This window comes from Telopea speciosissima, chromosome 2 (assembly GCF_018873765.1).
Source record: "Telopea speciosissima isolate NSW1024214 ecotype Mountain lineage chromosome 2, Tspe_v1, whole genome shotgun sequence".
NCBI lineage: Eukaryota > Viridiplantae > Streptophyta > Magnoliopsida > Proteales > Proteaceae > Telopea > Telopea speciosissima.
This window is the reverse complement of record NC_057917.1, coordinates 37,236,361-37,242,368: the sequence shown is the minus strand read 5'-3', so window position 1 is coordinate 37,242,368 and position 6,008 is coordinate 37,236,361. Positions and strand designations below refer to the sequence as shown.

The 6,008-nt window shown below is 37.2% G+C and overlaps 1 non-coding gene across 1 annotated transcript; it reads left to right on the top strand.

The window, feature by feature from the left end:
- Nucleotides 1-3,102: 3,102 nt before the first annotated feature.
- On the top strand, nt 3,103-3,209 carry LOC122653378. The gene has a single exon (XR_006331809.1). It is a non-coding gene; the product is annotated as a small nucleolar RNA R71 (small nucleolar RNA).
- The last annotated feature ends 2,799 nt before the right edge of the window (nt 3,210-6,008 follow it).

The window sequence follows — 6,008 nt, the reverse complement described above, 5'->3', positions numbered from 1 at the left end:
CAGGCATTAAGGCAAAAGCCTTTTTTTTTTTTTTTCACAACAACTCTATTTCTACTCTACTACTGCTCTCTGAATGACATGGTGGAGCATACACCAGACACCCAAATACTTGGTAGCTTCGGTTTTTGCATGTATCTATATAGACTTTGAGACATTGATACAAGAGTTTTTTTTTTGAGTTTCCTTCCAAGGAATTTCGAACAAGTCACCCTGCTTCCTGAGGCAACAGTGCACTGTCTAGTCCCAAGGAATTCCACTTTCCTTCCTGTTTCTTTCTTTTTTCTTTCTTTCACTTTCACTTTCATGCCTTGTCTTGCCATAAACAAATTGGTCTCAACTACTAGCCAAAAGATCAAAGAGTCCATAAAACACATAGAGGAATCTAGCCATCAAACGAAATAATGCTCATATTTTTCAATTCAGTCCCTCTCACCGGATATAAACCAACTACAGTCCTTGAAAAGGGATTTCTTTATTATTTCGCATGCTAGGGCACCTAATTCCTTCTTTCTCTCGCTTCGTAATCAAGGAGCGTATGCACACAATCAAAACTATTGCCACAATCAAAATTCACCAATTAAGTCCAACACACCCCCATACTTAATTCATGCAGTGTCCTCAATGCATGCAAAAAAATAAAGAATAAGGACAAGGGAGGGGATGAGGGGGCTTACCAAATATAATCAACAAGAAGGATCATGAAGAGTCATGAGCTCTACAAAAAGTACTAGGGGCAGCAATAAAAACCTCAATCCATGGCCGGTAAATGAAGAAATAGCTTCAAAACCAAAAAATACTCGACCATGAATTTTAGTAAATCGAAAAATAATATGGAAGTTAAACACAAATGATAAATACCTAACATGAAAATCTGTCCTCATGGGACAGTGAAAGATGAACAATAATTCATGTAGATGTAATCCTCCTATTCCCTCCCATGGTCAATGCAGAATGCATATCATTATCGCAAAAACCAACCAAGAATGGATCGCAGTAAGCATCAAAAGGATCATGAATATCAGTAACCTCATCAAGATAATCATAAAAAATGGGAGGTTTACCCAAATCAATCCTAGCAATAAAACTATCTGCCTTTTGCATAACTTGGTTGTCCAAATAAGGATCACGTTAATATGCTTGAAGAGCATCATGACTAACATTGTCACCCTCAACAAAATCATCAAACCTAGGAGGTATGGACCAATCAACATACGGGTCAATCATGGGGGAATCAAATATGGAAGGTTTAGGAATGGAGGTGGATAGGGGTCCAAGGGGCTCTAATGGTGGTTGGATGTTCCAGACCTCAGATAAGGTGGTATCATCAACACCTTCCCATTCCTCCGTACAGCCCTGAAATCTCGAATCAAAATCAAAAAAGAAAGTCTCATCATCTGGGAATTCTTGAAGTACATGTACCTCTTCATCCATATCAGGCTGCCTGCCCAACTTGAACACATTAAAATCCACAAAGGTATTGCCAAAAGATAATTTCATGAGACCATTACTGCAATTGATTAAAGCATTACTGGTAGCAAGGAAAGATTTATCCAAAATAATTGGGATTTGATTCTTAAAATTGGCAGTAGGTTGGGTATCTAAGTCAATAAAATCCACAGAAAAAATAAATTCTCCAACCTTAAACAGGACATCCTCAATCATCCCCTTAGAAACTTTAACTGACCTATCTACAAGTTAAAGAGTAATTTTGGTCGGTTTCAGCTCTCCCAATCCCAATTATTGATAGACATAAAAAGGTAATAGGTTCACAGCCAGGAATGCCTTTTTGGGCATATTAGTGATTCGCTTTTGAGTGCATAAGTCTTTGAGGACTTTAGCATAAGCGAGGACCTGGGCTATGGCATCCAGTAAAAGAATATTCACCTGAACCTACTTAAAAACAATCAATATTTTCTCCACAGAAGGAGACTTCTTGCTAACCAACCTATTTGGGAATGGGGCAGGTGGGGTATGAACTCTCTTAGGGGTGGTCCTTTTTACTTCCTCAACAAAATCATCTTTAGTTTTTTCAACCAAATCATCTGGAATCTCTTCAGGTTCATCAGACGAACTAGGAACAGAAGACACTACAATGGCCTCTACAGAAGGGGGAGAGACAACAGGAGTATGAGATGGTAAAGACTGAGGTGTACTAACCTGTTGATACTCACGGCCACTCCTTAAAGCATATACCGCATTAACCTAGCTGGAGGGCCCTTGATGTTGTTGGCCTTGTGCAACATTGAGTGAAGGAGCTTGGGTACCTTACTGAATACGAACCTGATGCCTAGGATTTGGCTCAGGTTGACTAGGTAACTTTCCTGTTTCCCTCTCATACAGGATTGTGACAAACTGGGGGAGTTGTTTCTCCATATTATTGTGGCTTGTCATGAGAACGGCTATCTTGTTTTCCATCTCACTCATTCTTGTTGCTTCTCCTGTATTGATAAACCCTGGGGGTGGCTGATAAGGTGCAAGGAGAGGAGGCATAGAAGCATTCAATTGAGGTCCTAGATGAGGACGAGGAGGAAGGGAGTGAGGAGACATACCTGTATTTTGTGGTGCATAGTTGGGCCTTTGGAGACCAAGCTGGCCTTAATTGTGAAAATTGGATGGGCTTGCTTGGTTTCCTTGATTCCAGGAGAAATTGGGGTGATTTCTCCATCATGGATTATAAGTGTTACTATATGGATCATTTTAGTAGAGAACACTTACATTCGCAGTTTGGAATTACCCACAAAGATGTTGGGGCATTCCTCCAAAAGATGTCCAGGGGTATGGCACCAACTGCATATTGACCCATGGTTGACCTGGTTAACTGGCATAGGCTCTTTAGGCATTAGGGACTCCAACCTTTTGATGAGGCTGTCAAGTTTGGCTTCTTTGGCTGTAACACCCTCAATGAGATACCCCTTAGTGGTTCTTTCAGTTTCTTGGGAAGATTCCCACTCCCTAGTCTTTTTTAGCCAAGTTGGTCAAGAAGGTCCAGGCTTCATTCTCATCAGAAAAAGAGGTAAAGCCTGCAGGACACATAGATTCTAAAAGTTGCTTGGTCTGAAAGTCTATACCCTCATAATAATTTGGCAAAGCTACCATAAATCAATACCATGGTGAGGGCATTCTAAAAGGAGGTTCTTGAATCTCTCCATGAATTTAGAGAATGACTCATGTGGTTTCTGCTTGAACTGGAGGATGTCACTCTTGAGCTTATTGGTCTTGTGAAGAGAGAAAAAATTTCTCAAGAAGACAATGGTATACTCATCCCATGTATTAATGGAATTTGTTGGCAGCCCATAGAGCCACTTCTTGGTTTGGTCCTTCATGGAAAAGTTTATAAACCTCAGCCTAACTGCATCATCAGTTAAATTTTAAACCTTAATTAGAACACAGACCTCCTCAAATTCTCTAAGGAAAAGATATGCATCCTTATTAGCCATCCCATGGAAGTGAGGTAGCATACTAATGAAGTGGGTCTTGAGTTCATAGTTATTCCCTGTAGCAGTAGGCAGATCAATGAATGAAGGTTGTGCAGCTCTAGCAGGGAAAAACCTATCCTTAAGAGTCTTGGGTTGTTAGTCTCCCATGGTCAAAGGTGGGGTCAAAGGTGGTGTAGAAGGTGGTATTCTAATAAGACAGTTACTTGAATCACGGGTCTACACCGTAGCCACCTAAACAGATATGAGGTCTCCTTTTAAAAAATTAAAGAAAGGTGAAAGACTAGAAAAAATCACCAAAAACAAGAGCACTCACTATGTCGGTTCCCTGTTATCAAAGTTGATCACCTCCAAAGATAAGTCACATGCCAATCCACCCAACCAAGTCAAGATGTAGTGTCATAGGTAACTTAATCCTATGAGGTACATCAATAGAGGTAGGGTATGGACATATGAAGGACTTTAGATTGGGTGCACAGTCTTTGAAATAGAAGAGAAACAAGATGAGGTTTTTTAAAATTTTTTTTTTTTTCAGAAAAAGAAGAGAAGAGAAGAAACTAAAATACTTTGAACTACTTAAAAATCAAAAAAATAAAGTGGACAATAATCTCCCCAGCAACGGCGCCAAAAACTTGTTTGCAAGAAATACTAACCGTAAGCATACGGATCAATCGTAGCTACGGTCGAACTCAAGGAGATTTACGCCACTCTATTTTACTCACTTTAAAAGCAATGCAAAGTGAATCGAATTAAAGTATTAAATTAAACTAATTAAACTAATAAAAATTAACACATCCGAACTCACAAGCATCTAGTGAAATTACGTATCTAAGGAATTGAATTGGCATGAATTGATTGGCGTCCTAACACATAAGCATCTAACCTATCAAACTAATGCGGATTGGAAGGAATAAATCGCAGCCACAAACCACAACCACATAAAAAAAACATAAGGAGAAAATAAAGATAAGAGATTAGAGAGGTAAACCCAAAGGTGCTTGAATCGGACTGAAATTGCTTGCTTCTTACACTCGAAATGGCACTACCAAATTTGAAATTAAAACAAAATTAATTAAATTAAGATCCTAACATAATGTATAATGATAATAATGAATAAAATAAATAAAAAAAATCCTACAAGCATGATTGAACTAGGGAGGTAGAGAAAGAAAAATAAAATTAAAAAGTGGAGAATTGAGAATTCCTAATAAAAGAATGGAGGGATTAATGAAGATGGTAATACTAATAAAATAAAACTAATGGAAGAAGAAAGAGATAGAGAATAAGAAGAAGAAATTAGAAACTAGAAATATTAAGAGGTTAACAAGAAGATGAACATAAAATAAAAATAAGAAATTGATACTCCCTTCTACCAAAATTGAATTGCATGAGTTAACTAGGCCTTGCATGAATGTAATTTGATGAAGCTTGAATACTTGATTAATCCTTGTATTGCTTCTTCTTCCAAGTCTTCTAAATCTTTTCACTAGAATTTAGAAGCCTAGACTAGAAAGCTTCAAAACCTAAACTAGAATTATTACAACCATATTAAAGACATAAAATTAAAGTATGAATCAAAAGCATTACAACCTTGGAATTGAAATCATAAAATCAAACAAGATCTTAGAAAGCCAAAAACTAGAAGAAGAAAAGAAGAAATTTCACTAATAATTTTCTCTTGTTTACAAGAGAAGGCATGGGGTATTTATAGGGGGAAGAGAGGAGAAGGGAGAAGAGGGAGAGGGGCTCCACGGTTTGGGGGCCTCTCTCCTTCTTAAAAACATGGAGGAGAGAGAGAAGGAAGGAGAAAATCTCAAAAATAAGGGAATATTCCTTCTCCTTCCTTTACAATAAGACTTGATCCCCAAGAAAAAATAAAAAAAATAGAAACTAAGAGAGATAAGAATCCTAACTACATAAACCTTCTATTTTTCAAAAAGTAACCTTTTAATTCTAAACTTGTGTTTCCTTATCTTTGTAAGTGTCTTCTCCAAGCAATGAGATCAAGGCATCTTTGACTTTTCAACCTTCCAAGAATAAGAGCATCTTTTTCAAAAGAAATCTAGCCATAGTACAATTCCAAAAGTGTCCTTGGAAAGTTGGAGGAGAAAGAGTGATGACTAGGCTTCCACTCAACATATAATACAATACCCATCATGTCCTCTAAAAATCGTGGAGCCTTGTGTGAGAGGAGAGGTTTTAGGAGAGAGGGAAGAAAAAGAGAAAGAGATAAATAGGAAAAAAAATTGAAATAAAATAAAATAGAATAAAGATATGGGAGAGAGACATAATAGGAGACCACATGAAAGAGAAAAAGAATAGAGAATTCAAAGGGGGTAAGGGAGGTGGGAAAATGAGGTGGCATAAAAAAAACAAAATAGAAAATCATGGAGGGGTTAGGAGATGGGAGCCGTGGGCTTATTAGAGGGAAAGGAAGGATTTTAAGAAGGGGGTGAGGTGGCATAAGAAAAAAAAATATACATATGTATATATATATATATATATATATATATATATATATATATATATATATATATATATATATATATATATATATAAGAGAAAAATCGTGGA